Here is a 14,061-nt window from a genome sequence, read left to right as displayed (position 1 = left end):
AATCAGACATTTAATTACAATAGACATAATATTTTAGATTCTGAACGGAGTGATGAATGTATTGATTTTACAATGATGTGTGTTCTTCTATTGTAGCTAAAAAAAATTAAAATTCGTTAGTCACAATTTTTTTTTAAGCGTATAAAGTTCAAATTTTTACGAAATCTGTCGAAATCGTGAAAATATGCAAATAATTTTGAAGTTGAAAAATCATAAAATTTTTTGTGTTTATAACTATGGATTAAAAATACAACACTAAGTTTTCCGTAAATTTTCCTTTAAGTAGATATAGAGAAAACTTGAAGCATCATTATAGGAAAAAATTTAAGGGCGTTTGAATTTTAAATTTTTACGAAATAGCATAACGATAACGATTTATCCTCAAACTATTTTAAATATTTGTTATTATTCAAAAAGTATAAGTCGTAGATACTTGGAAATTTCACCAGTTACTTAGATTGGCATTTTCTTTACACAATTTAATTTTCAAAATATTTTGAGTTTTTCGAGCTATTTATAGACAGTTGAAATTTTCAATTTTTCTGAAAATTTTTTTTTGAAGTGTCGATAAAATTCTTTTAGCCCAATCAAAATACTTGAAAATTTAATACGAAGTTTCTCATAAGTTATTCTTATAGTGATTAATAAATTATAAGAATAGGTACATAGACACATTTTTTTTTATTAGCATTTGAAGTTCAATTATTGAAAAAAGTTGGTCAAAACCATGAATATTTTTGTAGGTATAATTCATAAAAATGTTTGTGTAAGTAGCTAAGAGTTGAAAATTTAATACAAGATTTTCCATAAGTTTAGCTTATAATAATTATAAAAGAACTTAAGTTTTGGTGTATTCAGGTCATTAAAACATAAACCACTTTTTTTACCAACCACTGGAAATTATATTCTAGGCTAACAAATCATCTTCGTTCAGAATCGTTTTTCGTATACAATAATACATATTATTGGATTCAAATTTAACACTCCTATAATATATTATACCTAATAGTGATCCACACTGCACCTAATGTACAGCAGAACGGTACCCACTTACCCGCTTTTTTTTTTTAATTTGCATCATGTAATGAAGTAAAAAAATAAAATAAAAATAATTTCCATGGGAAAGGACAGTGGTCTTATGAAAATGTGTTCAGCATAAAAATAGGTAGATACCTACATATATAATATATATATATGTATATATTATACCTATAATGGACGAACAGTTTTTAATTTTATTTATTGAATGTACCAAAAACAAAATATTGGTATATAGAATATATAATAATAGGTATGATAATAACTACATGATGAACTCGTCAGGAAAAATGCATGTTCTGTCCATCTCTAATAATATTATATTATTATAAACGTATTTAGTGTCTTTATTACATTCTTGTGTCGTGTAGTAAATTTGGCTATTCATTTACCTGTCATGCTTGTAGTTTGTAAATATTTTATCGCCAATGTTTTAGGCAAAATATAATAATATAATATATTATAATGTGTTACGTACATTTTCGGTTATATACACGTATATAAAATATATGCTTGTGCCCGGGGTACCATTGCACGATTAACAACACAACTGACCGTCGTATAAAAGCAACGCGGCAAATGGCCGGTAAAAACAAGGGTTTACGTTTAGGATGAGCGGAAACACAATATCACGATACCCGGACGTTTTTAGCGATTCGCATATTTAATTTTACAAAACCTAGCGCGTGTTTGGGTATTCACAGGAATTATCGCGAAATTCCCAATTCACTACGTTTTCTGTGCAAAGGTTTTGTTTTTTAGAACCACCACGATGTATTAAAACGTTTTTACCCATGCACGTATGTATATGTAATATACATTAAATATGTAGAGATAGGCATATCTAGTATAATATGACACGTTGAACATGCGTTAGTGGCGTGAAATAGGTACCATGGATTATATTTTCATTTTTTACTTAAAAAATAATTATTAATAACTTTTGTGTTAACTTATTTAAGAAATTCTTTTATCTAAATGATAAATGAATAAATAAATGAATCAACATTTGATGTCTTAATTTGGTTTTACACTTTTAATATTCCTTTGACAAACAGAATTGAAATTCTCTGTCCATGTAAGTTATAATTTTATTAATAATACCATAAATCTGATTATATAAACTATAATAGTATTATAAAAATTAAATTGGAATATTCTAAATAAAAACTGGCACATTAATAACTCAATTTTTCTTGATTCAGTTTGTAAAATATTAAAAAATTATTCTTTTTATGATAACTACGTTTTAACAAATAAAATATTTAGAAAATAGTTAATACCAGTAATACCGTATCTGTACCACATATGATTATTTGTAATATCTCCATTATAACTGATAGATATTCATCTAGTTATAACAAATCCATTGTTATTCCATTGTTATTCCATTTTTTTTTTTATTTGGTGATAAAAACTGTGTGAAAATTATAGATTCATTGCTCAAACTTTAATAATTTGAAACATCTCGAAAAATTTTTGAAGTTGAGGAATGCATTCTTTAATTAAAAAAAAAAAAAACTATTTCAACTATTCAATATATGTTTTTTGTAGAAACATAAATTATCGATCTCCTAATTAAACTCTCACTTTAAAAAATTTAAAAGTTCTTGAAATTTTTCTAGACTTAAAAACAATCTTTAACTCAGTTTATTATGACATTGTAGTAAACAAATTAGAATACATAATATAGAATTAGAAGATACTCTCTTAGTTTAATAAAATATTTTTTAAAAATAGAGTTCAAAAATAAAGGTAGAATAAATGGGAAATTTGGTGAAAAATATAGTAATTAAATTATCTTTACTACAAGGTAACAAAATTACTAAACCGTCTTAGGTATTATTTTTTTTATAATTTAGATTTACAATTAGATTCTTGCATTATATTTTTTGCAAATGATATAGTTATACTCGTTGAACTATAAGTTTGTAATGATTTATTTAGCATTGTCTGATTGTTGACTATTGAAATTGTTATTAGCTAGATAAATACGAATTTGTTATACATAATTATTATTATATCTATAACGTACTGTAATTTTAACACAGTATTTTAAGATGTTGTTCTTTAAATTCCAAGCACATAGATTACATAATTTTGAATGCCTTGTACATATTATTCTAAAATTTACTTATTGTATCACTTGAATATAGATTTTAAATAATTTTTTTTTAAGAAAATACGAAAATTAGAAAAAACTACTTTTAATGATATGTACATATCATTATATATATATATTTAGTATTTTTACTATAATTTTATAAGATCATATTCTACTTAATACTTATATGCTGTTTAGTATTTTATAAACTGTAAGTAATATACAAATATATTTGTAATAAACAAAGTTTGATTATCTCGTAAGCTACCACATAGTATACAATAAAATTATAAACTACAATTACTTTTTGGACACTGCCTAAATTATACGTATTTAAATAAAAATGTGAACTCTGTATTATTCAAGGTGTTTTTTTTTAAACCACGAAAAGTAAAATAATGACGTCCCATATACAGAAGTTAAAATGGCGGTGGAGTCCTGAAGTTATTTTTTTCCCTTGGCTACTAACAATACATAATCATTTACCAGAGCGAATTCTACTACGGTATTATATTATCATGACGACCGTAAAATGGATGGTCGGGTGGTCTCCGGCCGAAGGGGAGGGGTCCGACCAGGGTTGGATGAGGCCAAAGAAAAACAAACAGACGTTGATTAATCTTGCACTTGGGGTCTGAACAATGTTTTGGACCGTCAAGTGCTTATAACGCGGGCTTTTTCTACGAAAAAATAAACTTTATACATACTGCGCACTGTAAGCCCGCCGTAGTATGTATATATATATTTTTTTGTATTTTCCCACCCCTCTGGTTTCTCCCACTCATTACACACACAAACACACACATGCGTTTTCCCTTCCCCTATAACGCATACATACGCGCGTACACATATACTCTTCTCCCCGTGACACGAACAGACTGCCGTGCCCCGGAATTAATGAAATGTCAAGCGCAAACCCCACTCCACCCTTCTTCCCAACTTCCTCGACCACCTACAGTTCGTACAAAAATAATAATAACGGTTTCGCGGGCTCTTTCGCACTTCATTTGTTCAACGAGTGTACAATATATACTATATAGGTATAGGTATATATGTACATATATGGTATATACGTATTACGTATACGCACATGCACCAACTTTTAAAATATATACAGTTTTGTATTGGCATATATAACTGCAGGTATGTGTATTTGCATATATGTATGTGGACTAAGTGCGATATTGTAACCGTCGCGACCGAATGACCAAATTTTATTAATATTTCAAATTTAATTTTAGATGATTGTATAAACCATATTATATAATTATACTTAATAGATGAGCGCGAGTGACGTGTGACCGACGAAAGTCCATTCGAAAGTCACGAAACCATTTTTGTATTAATTTTCTGCAGTGTGGATTAATTTTAGAAAACTATATCGTATTTCGGATGAATAATTTAATTTTAAATTAAATTTTTTTTTATTATTTAATAAATAATAAATACCTACGCAAAGTTGATTATATCTTATAGGAGATCAATCATTTTCCGAAGATAACTATATTATTATATTAACTTTATTTTTTGTATTTCTTAAGATATTTTATAGTTTGTAGTAAAAGAATAATAAGCATAATATTACATCAATACCTATTAAATAATAGAAGTATATAAGTAAAACATTTTAGTATATTTTTCATTTGATGACATAATAGTATTGTTGTTTGTTAAAAAATTAACATTTAAATTTTTATTAAAAACTAATAATCATAGCTATCTATTAAAATGTTAGAGGAATAATATCGATACATAAATAATAAAATAGATAACTAGTTTGAGTATTTTCAAATATTTAAATCTAGTATAAAAAGTATTTTGTATAGTAAAAAAACAAATATTTATTTATTACAATAACATTGATATGTTCTGGAATGAAGTATGATATCCAAGATTATATTGATTATATTTTGTTTTCAAATATATTATTTTATAAAAAGATTTGTAAAAATGAAAAAAACGTATATCTGTACATTGCCTACATATTATTTAATATTTATGTGTAATAAAATAGATCAAACTAAGAAGTTAAAAGAAAAAGAGTTTTTAACTTGAAAGTTAATAACTGTAATTTATTCCTATTTTTATGCTTTAAATTATTACTTGCAGTCCATCAATACTGTATTTAGTAATTTGCGTCATCTTTTTAATTATAGCTTTAAGGTAGGAAAAAAGCATCTAATAATTTATCGGTTATTTCATAAAAATAATTCAATTATATTCTACTACCATTGAGCATCTTTATTACATTATAATATGAACTCTAGCAATATAATTAAGTAACAATGTATGTTATAATATTGAAACATTATCAACCTACACGTATTTATGTGCCTTTAAAGATAATTTTAAACTTTTCATAAATTATAATAATAATACAAATGTAGAAATTAATTGGTTATTTGATACTAAATTTTAGATTTTTATCAGAATAAGATCAAACGTGAATACATTTTTTGAACACTGAAGTAAGCTTATTTACATGGCATAAATGAACAATAAAAAAAAAAGAAAATATAAAATAGTGAGTACAATGTATATGGTGATTCAGCATGCTCAGTGCTCACCTTTATTTTTTTATTAAACTTACTTTAATTTTAGCTTTAGAATATTTAAGTATATTTGGATCATATTTTCAATACATTGATTTTTATGCTATTATAGAACTATAACAATACTGTATTGTAATTTATAAAGTCTATTTTTTCAAATGAGTAGGTATAAAATTAAATTAATATAAACATTTGAATTTTTATTTTCTAAATAATTATTAAACTTTTTGTACTAAGGATAACAGATAGTAGATTAAAGATAAGAGTACCTACTATAATTATTTGTAAATAATAGTACTTAATTACTATTAATTTATTAGTATTTTACAATTTGTTTAATATAATATAAGAAAAATAATTAGGTACTACTGTACTAGACTAAATATTCAATGAAGTATTTTATACTTGATTTAAAACAATTATTAAAATTATTCGTCTCTTGTATACAAAATTTAACAACATAGAAATTATTCGTTCGAATTTTGATTTAAATGCGTTGACATAAAAAAAAATCGTATGTTTAACAATTTATAGAGAAAAGTTCTTTAGTAAGTAATTTTTATTTATGTTAAACAATTTTACAAATAACAATTGTAACAGATGCTTAATAAAATTAAAGATTAAAGAATAAAAGATAAGTAAGCATACTCTGTATGAATCACACGGTGTAGCTAAATATCATGGTTTTTAGTTAATTAACCTATTATAATAATCTCACTTTGCGTACTTTATTATGTATTATTATAAATTGATCTTCTTACCAAAATTAAAGGTTTTAATCGAAACTTTCACGAAACCTTTTTTTGATCTTCTTAGGAACCTAAACCAGTTCCAGTAGTTGGTACCAATATTTGTTAATAGAGAATTTTTTGATTGTTTTTGGTTCCAATTTTATTTAGCTTTTTATTTTATTTAGGTAACATATGTAGGTATTTATTTGCACATGACTCATCAGTTAGTCAAAACCTTTTGTCATAATTTTATACAAATATATTTTAATATACGATCATAATTAATATACACCCTTTTAAATTTTTATCAGTTTGTGACATGGACTAACGATTAGTATACCAACTATATTGCTAAAAGTTTTAAACCTATTCATATACATATATAATATAATATTATACTTTTAATAATTGTTCAAAAGTCTCTTATAAAAATAAAATAGGCGTAATGTGTATTAAAGTAACAGGTTCACAGCTATAAATAGAGTAAGTTGACTAAGAAGCTAGAAACTGTATAAAATGGATAATATTATTACTTATTTGAGTTATTTTAAACTAATACGACATCTTTTTTTGGATCTTATTATTTTTAGTAGTATAAGTGTATAACGCCTGTACTTAATTTTTTTTTTTGTAACCTTTTAAAAATGATATTCATCTAAAATCTAAATGCCAATATTTATTTTTTATGTATATCTTAATATTTTAAAAATTGGAGCCGAAACCGGTGACTACAATGTCACTTGCGCATATTTACCTTTTTTACAACTCTCTTGCGCACGATATACTGCGTTCGTATACGATAAATTGTTCATAGAAATCTTTTTTTTAGAGAAATTCGACCACGTTTAGAGTGTACATAACCTGCATAACCAAATTTTCTAATTTTTCATTGATGGTAGAACATTATTATACTCATACAATATTTTCATTCACAATATTTTTTTGTTTTTAAAAAAGGTTTGGACTTTCTGTTTAATCATATTCTGGTGTTATAAACTGGCGAATTAAAAATTTCGTTTGAGCTATTCAATTTAGCATAACTTTCTTAATAAGCCATTATTTTTTTCAATTTTTATTATTAAAAAATAATTTTTTTTTTTTTAAAATACAATCATTTTTACAATCAAGTAATAACATAATTATAGCTACATGTTTATTGTTAATTGATATGCGCTTTAATTAAAAGTATTAAAATGTGTAGTTGTGTAGATTTTTAATCAGAATATTATGTTTTCATATATTTTTGTTTTCTAATATTTCTCTCCTATGGGTATTTTCTTTACTTTTTTATTTTAAGAAATCAATTTTCAAATCACTAAATCAGTATCGACTTAGTTGTAGGTATCTGAATAATTTGGTGAATATGAGGGCGGACGGTAATAAAAGTATAAATTGACTATTGATGTGCATGTGAAAATTCTTAGCTCTGTTCTTTATTCTTCGGATATTGTCTAATTCACTATCCCATAGTTTTGGCTAAAATTTGCATCAAAATCAATATTATTTTTTAAAAATGTAATATTGTCTGAAAAATCCATACTTATGTTGCATGTAACTATTGAAATTATTTCAATTTGTTTGGGTTTAAGTAAGGTAAATCGGAAAAGTATTTTATAACTAAGTACCTTCAAATTTCAAAGTATTTTTTTTACTTATAGTTGAAACTATGGAAAATCGTGATTAAAAATATACATTATTTTTTAAGAGCATACAGTCACTTGTAAATCCAAAATTTTACCTATAAGCTGGTTTTCATTGCTTACATTTTTGTGAACAAACGAGTTGCCGTAAATTTAAAAAATATATTAATATGTGCGCAAACGAAGTTCTACCGAAACCGGTACCGACATTTTTTTTTTCGCGAACTGAATTGTAATTGAAACTGAAAAAATGCTTAAGGTTCCAAACTTTGGTATTGGTATCTATTATTTAAACTTATACTATATGTTGTGATAATTAATAATAATAATTATATTTAAATACACAGTGGTTTTATATTAGTGTATTTTGTGTAGGTATTTATCTATATAAAATGTTACGAATATTAAAATATATATTATTTTTTTTTGTCTATAAAGCTATAAGGTAATAAGTACGTATATATATTTTAAAAAGTGCTATCGTTTTAGAATATCTCTCCACTTATTTTTAATATGTTTACCCATCGCATTAAGGTCTATTACAATAATGGCATGGTTTTTTAATTACCTTAAAAATACGAGACTGCAGAGGATAAATTAAAAATTCAAATTACCTAAGTTTACAAGTATAATACTCACGAAACGGTGCTAAAAGCCCAAGTGCGGACAATGCTGATAAGGACAAAATTATTGTTGCGGCAATAACGAAAATACCTTGACTAGGGAAAAAAGGTTTATAATCTACATTTACGTTATCTATAAATACCAGTGGCCAGTTGGTTATACCTTATATAATAAATAATATCATATTTAAATAAGTCTAGTTTAATTTAAGCTTCAAATTTATTTAAGATATTTTCCATCGTAGTTGTATAGTAGTTATGTAATTATAATAATATAATAGTACATACGTACTATAAAGTGTATTAAATTATTAAATCATTTTCGATTTAAAAATGTTCTCACGCACAATAGGTAGATATTAAAAAAAAAAAACTCAATTGATGAATATGTTCACTAATGATTATTTTGTATTATTTATTAGAAAGTAAATATGTTCTAGTCCTACATGCAATTATTTTAGTTACGTAAATTATAATTATTATACGCTATTTGGACAACAAAATAATATTTTTAAATGTAAATTAATTAATAAATATATTATGTATTATTTAAGTTACTAGGTATAGTTATTAATTCATAATATAATATTTTTAATATTTTCTATTAAATAAAACTTTATTTCCAGTTATTCTTTAGTACAGAACGTTTTTCACTTATAAAATTGTCATATTTAGTTTTTAAACTCCACCAGAATATTGTTTTACTACACGCGCAATAATAACTGATATATAATATATAATTTGTTCTAAATAAAAATATATAGGTAGTTTTTATTAAAATTACAATTAGAATAATTATTATACTCACATGGTACACATTATTAAGTATATTAAAATGTAATAAACATCGTTAAAATAAAATATATGCAATGACTGCTAACTTTCAGCTAGATTAATTTAATTTTTGTGTATTAACTTGATAATTTATTATAATATTAGTTATATCTATTTACCGTCAAATATTACAATACACTTAAATCTGTTAGAAACATATTCTTGATGGTGTTAATGGTTTTTTATTCGGAGTTCACGAAATTTTTTTTAAGGATATAGCTAGATTTTATATAGATGTGTAACATGATAAATAAATAATATTTTTATTTAGTATTTGTTTATAATACTATTTTTTTCCACCCAATAACGGAGTAAGTATAATAGGTATATATTATATATAGTGCAATGTAATAATCTAAAACTAGCTTTCTATTCAATAGTAGTGGATGGTTATGGCGAATCACATCACTTTGCATTCTTATAACTTTATAATATACTATGATTAAATGTGGCATTTAATATAGCTTCCATTTAAGGTACCTAACACCATATATAATGTTCGACTGGAATTTTTAAATATTATTTTGTACCTATATTGTTAGTGATGTTTAAACATGTTTAAAATAGCTGGTAATAAAAAATATGAACTATTGAACTAATATTTTTTTTGATCACAAGATAATTTTGATTCGTGTTTTGCTATTAATTAAGTTTAATAGGTATTTGCATTCCATACATTTAAAAAGTCAACTATTAATGTAATAATTATAATAATGTATTTATCTGGTGAATATTTTAGAGATAAAATTATATTTTGACTCTGATGAACATTATAGTGGTTTTATGGTAAAACGAGTGATAGTTTCCGGTTCACCTAATATTAGCACAGAGCAGATTGAAGTAAAAAACAAACAGGTTTTCGTATGCAAATTTGATGAGGGTCAGTATAATGGGTAAAAAAAATGAAAATGAAAAGTTCGGTACGTTAGCCGTTGGGGTACGCGATTATCATTTTATTTTATTTTATTTTTTTAGAAAAAATTTAAATTTATATTTGATTCCCAGAGCTAAGTATATTTTGCAACAGAACTGATGGTTTTTTTTTACAACGGCACACAGGCACAAAGGAAACCCTACGGGGACGTGTGTAAGATGAACGAGCGTACGACTATACTACCCCTGAACCGCACACCGTATACGCATTAGCTTTTTTCCTCATTTTGTTTTCACCCCCATTTGCACGTATACATAAAAACAAGAGCCAACCGAGGGATCTCTTCTCCACCTCTTTCCTTCGCAATCCGACAGGGGTCTTTTCCCGCGGACGTTGCTAAGTCGGTTTTAATTAGGTTTTCTCCTCCGCCGGCGGCGTATCGATCGAGCGGGCTGTAAGGACCTTTGCGCGCGTGTCTGCATGCATAGTTATACTTTTATATGTATTTATATAATATATATATATATAATGTAAATATGTGTGTGTAAACATATTAAATGCAAAGTATTTTTGTTAAAATAATATTACCAATATATATATAAGTCTTAAATTTTCTATGCGTAAATCGAGATAAACGCAATAGTAATAAAAATACAATAATCGAAATACAAAGCTGCAAATGTATTCGTTATATAAGATCATTTTGGTTTCTACATGTCTAGAAAATAATTATTTTTATAAGAACAATTAAAATATTTTTATTCAAGTGTTAACCTAAAGAAGAGTCGTTACTTATAATAATGAAAATAAAAGGCTTCGTAAAAAAAATTATAACGTCTTTTATTTATTTTTAATAACATCGCATTTAATATGAGCTTTTCAATTATATATTTTATAATGTTAAATTGAAAATGAGATTACAAAAATATATATTGGCACATTTTATGATACTATTTCAGATTAAACAATTGATTTTGTAGTTAAAAATATTTTTTGTTTCTTATCAAATTGGAAAATTGTGTTTAGTAATTATAAATATTATAATACACCTCTTAAATACCTACTAGGTATATTATAAATAAGTAGGGACCTTCACATTTTTAATATTAATTATTTTCCATTTTATATTTATTTCAAGCATGTTTGACTTCATTTTAATTTTTCACTCAATGAATCGTTAATTTAAACTATCTTAATATTTCCACGTACCTGCAAGTATATAAAGATGCTTCTGTAAAGTTTGGTTGCTTGAAACATGTGCATGGACTATGGTCTATGACTATCCACAAGTTCTGTCTTCTTTTATCGTTTTAATATTAAGCTGTTAAATAAACAGTTCAAAATTATTTTCTATAGCTAAATTTGATTAAGTTTTTAAATTAGAAAATATTTAGTAAAATTTAATAAAAATATTGACAAATAGTAGGTACCTTCATGTAGTAGCTACAATAAATAGGAATATAAAGCATATATATTCATTCGAACTGAAGTTCTCAAACTGATTAGGCAATACTCCGCGATATTAATACATATAATATAAAAGCAGTTCTTTTTTTCTGAAATTGTTCTCACACAAAATAGCATTTAATGGTATTAGCAATTTGTAAAGAAATAATGTAATAATAAAAAATATAATAATTCTACTAAAATTAATTTAAAAAATAAGTAATATTACGCATACCACGTAATGTAGTAGAAATATATACACGCACGTCATAATATTAGTATTATAATGAAATGTTGATAATATAAATAATAATGAGTCGGAAATAATATAGTATAGAGTAAATTATTTACAGTACTAGTTTAAATCATTTCTATCTACATTTACTTAACTACAAGCATACTGTTATAAATATAAATTACATTTTAGTGAATTGTGAATTTTGACTATATAAGCTTATATTTTATTAGATTTGTATGTATTTTGAATAATCAATTAAGTACGTTTACTCAAAAAAAAAAAAAAAAATGAAGTTTTTGATTAATTAAATTGTAATACTTTTCTACTAAGTACTAACTACTAATGACTACTAAAGACAACAATGATAATATTATATATTTTTTTTTATTCTAATATTTATTGTGTAGCGTGTGGTTTGTTTACTTTATAATTGAGCTTTTTATTTTGCAGAAGTTTTTGAGTGAATGGTTGTATACTATAATATGTAATTTATAAAAATAAATGTATTTTATAATGTGACTGGTGAGTAAATAATATTGGACTTAATTACTTTTTCTAGTACACAGGCTATAAAATATACTATTATTAGAGTTTTAAAAAGTATATATATATATATATATATATATATATATTTAATATACGAATATATTTACGATAGTTCTCTTTTATATTGTAACATAGTAATTAGTTAGTCAATAAAAGTTATTTTATAAATGAATTCATAATAATAATTTTTGTTTACGTATTAATTATTATTGAAAAAAAAAATAGAATATTAGAAAGAAAAATAAATATAATAAAGTTTCTATTTATTATAGCTACACAACTAAGTATATTTTTAAAGTTATAAATATATATTTTGTATTTTAGTAATATAGTCGTATAGTTTTGTGGTTGTAGTTAGACGAGTAGAGAAGTTACTCATTATTAATGATACCAAGTATTTAGTACAATACTGTTTATAGAATAAAATCTATTTTATAATCAATGGTACAAAGAAAAGTGTATATTATTAATAATTTAAATGAAAAAGTGCATTTATTTTTGATTTAAAAAAATGAGGTGTTTAAAATAAGTTATTTTTACATATTTAAAAAGCATCACTATAAAAAATTAGATAAGAACTTTGAATTTTCTAACCATTCATACCCTTTAAAACTTTTTAATTAATATTTATTTACTAAGTATTTTTTTGCATCCAAAATATTATGCATTTGAGATTTTAATTTGTTTGTTTAGTTTTGTAAACCTAATTTATATTACCTATACCAAACAGATTATCGTATTTTGTTTAAATTTTTTTGAAAATATTTATACGGGTGGGTTATATAAATAATACGATTTAAGACTTAGAATGGTTAGGACTTGTATTATTTTCAAAAATATCTGTATTTATATTGATATATAAGATAAAAAAAAAATATTGTGTATTTGATGTGGAAAAAAATCGATTTTTCTATTTATCCATCTATTTTTATATTTATTTAAATAATGTGAAAATGTTTTTTAAAATTCGAGATTCGATTAAAATTAAAATTTGATTTTTCGGTTTGTAATCCTGAATTTTATTATGGCTAATAAACTTACCTATTACTTTTATAGAAAAAAACTTTGTTCTAAGATATATGAATATGTGGATAAAATATGATCAGATTTTTAAGGTATGCAGTAGTATCATGTAACTGGTTAAATCATGTTATAATATAATATTGTTTGTAATACTGTAGAATTTGAACTATTCCAGCTGCTATCGTGTGACTCAGTGACTGGAATAAGTACTATAGATCATTTATTTTAGAGACAACATTATACACAGTATATTAATATAATAGGTGTGTAGGTACGCTATATAATGTTTATTAATATATAATAATAATATGATCCTTTCGTCATAAGATTTAGGACACGGGTTTTCCAGAATTAGTTTGTATTATTCCATCGATAGTTTCGGTCTTCCGCGTATCGTGTACCTAACCTTGTA

At 24.5% G+C, this 14,061-nt stretch overlaps 2 long non-coding RNA genes across 5 annotated transcripts in view; one reads left to right on the top strand and one right to left on the bottom strand.

Annotated features, from left to right (window-relative positions):
- LOC126550247 (uncharacterized) overlaps positions 1-14,061 on the bottom strand; it is a 42,314-nt gene that overhangs the window by 6,972 nt on the left and 21,281 nt on the right. For both annotated transcript variants that reach the window (XR_007604289.1, XR_007604290.1), the window contains exon 3: positions 11,606-11,717. This is a non-coding gene — a long non-coding RNA (uncharacterized LOC126550247). The remainder of the gene's footprint in view (positions 1-11,605; positions 11,718-14,061) is intronic.
- Positions 1-14,061, top strand: part of LOC126550246 (uncharacterized) — a 51,839-nt gene that overhangs the window by 19,766 nt on the left and 18,012 nt on the right. For all 3 annotated transcript variants that reach the window (XR_007604286.1, XR_007604287.1, XR_007604288.1), the window contains exon 3: positions 5,562-5,666. This is a non-coding gene — a long non-coding RNA (uncharacterized LOC126550246). The remainder of the gene's footprint in view (positions 1-5,561; positions 5,667-14,061) is intronic.

The sequence above is a fragment of the Aphis gossypii genome, chromosome 2 (genome assembly GCF_020184175.1).
Source record: "Aphis gossypii isolate Hap1 chromosome 2, ASM2018417v2, whole genome shotgun sequence".
NCBI classification, from domain to species: domain Eukaryota; kingdom Metazoa; phylum Arthropoda; class Insecta; order Hemiptera; family Aphididae; genus Aphis; species Aphis gossypii.
This window is presented reverse-complemented; position numbering and strand designations above follow the sequence as displayed.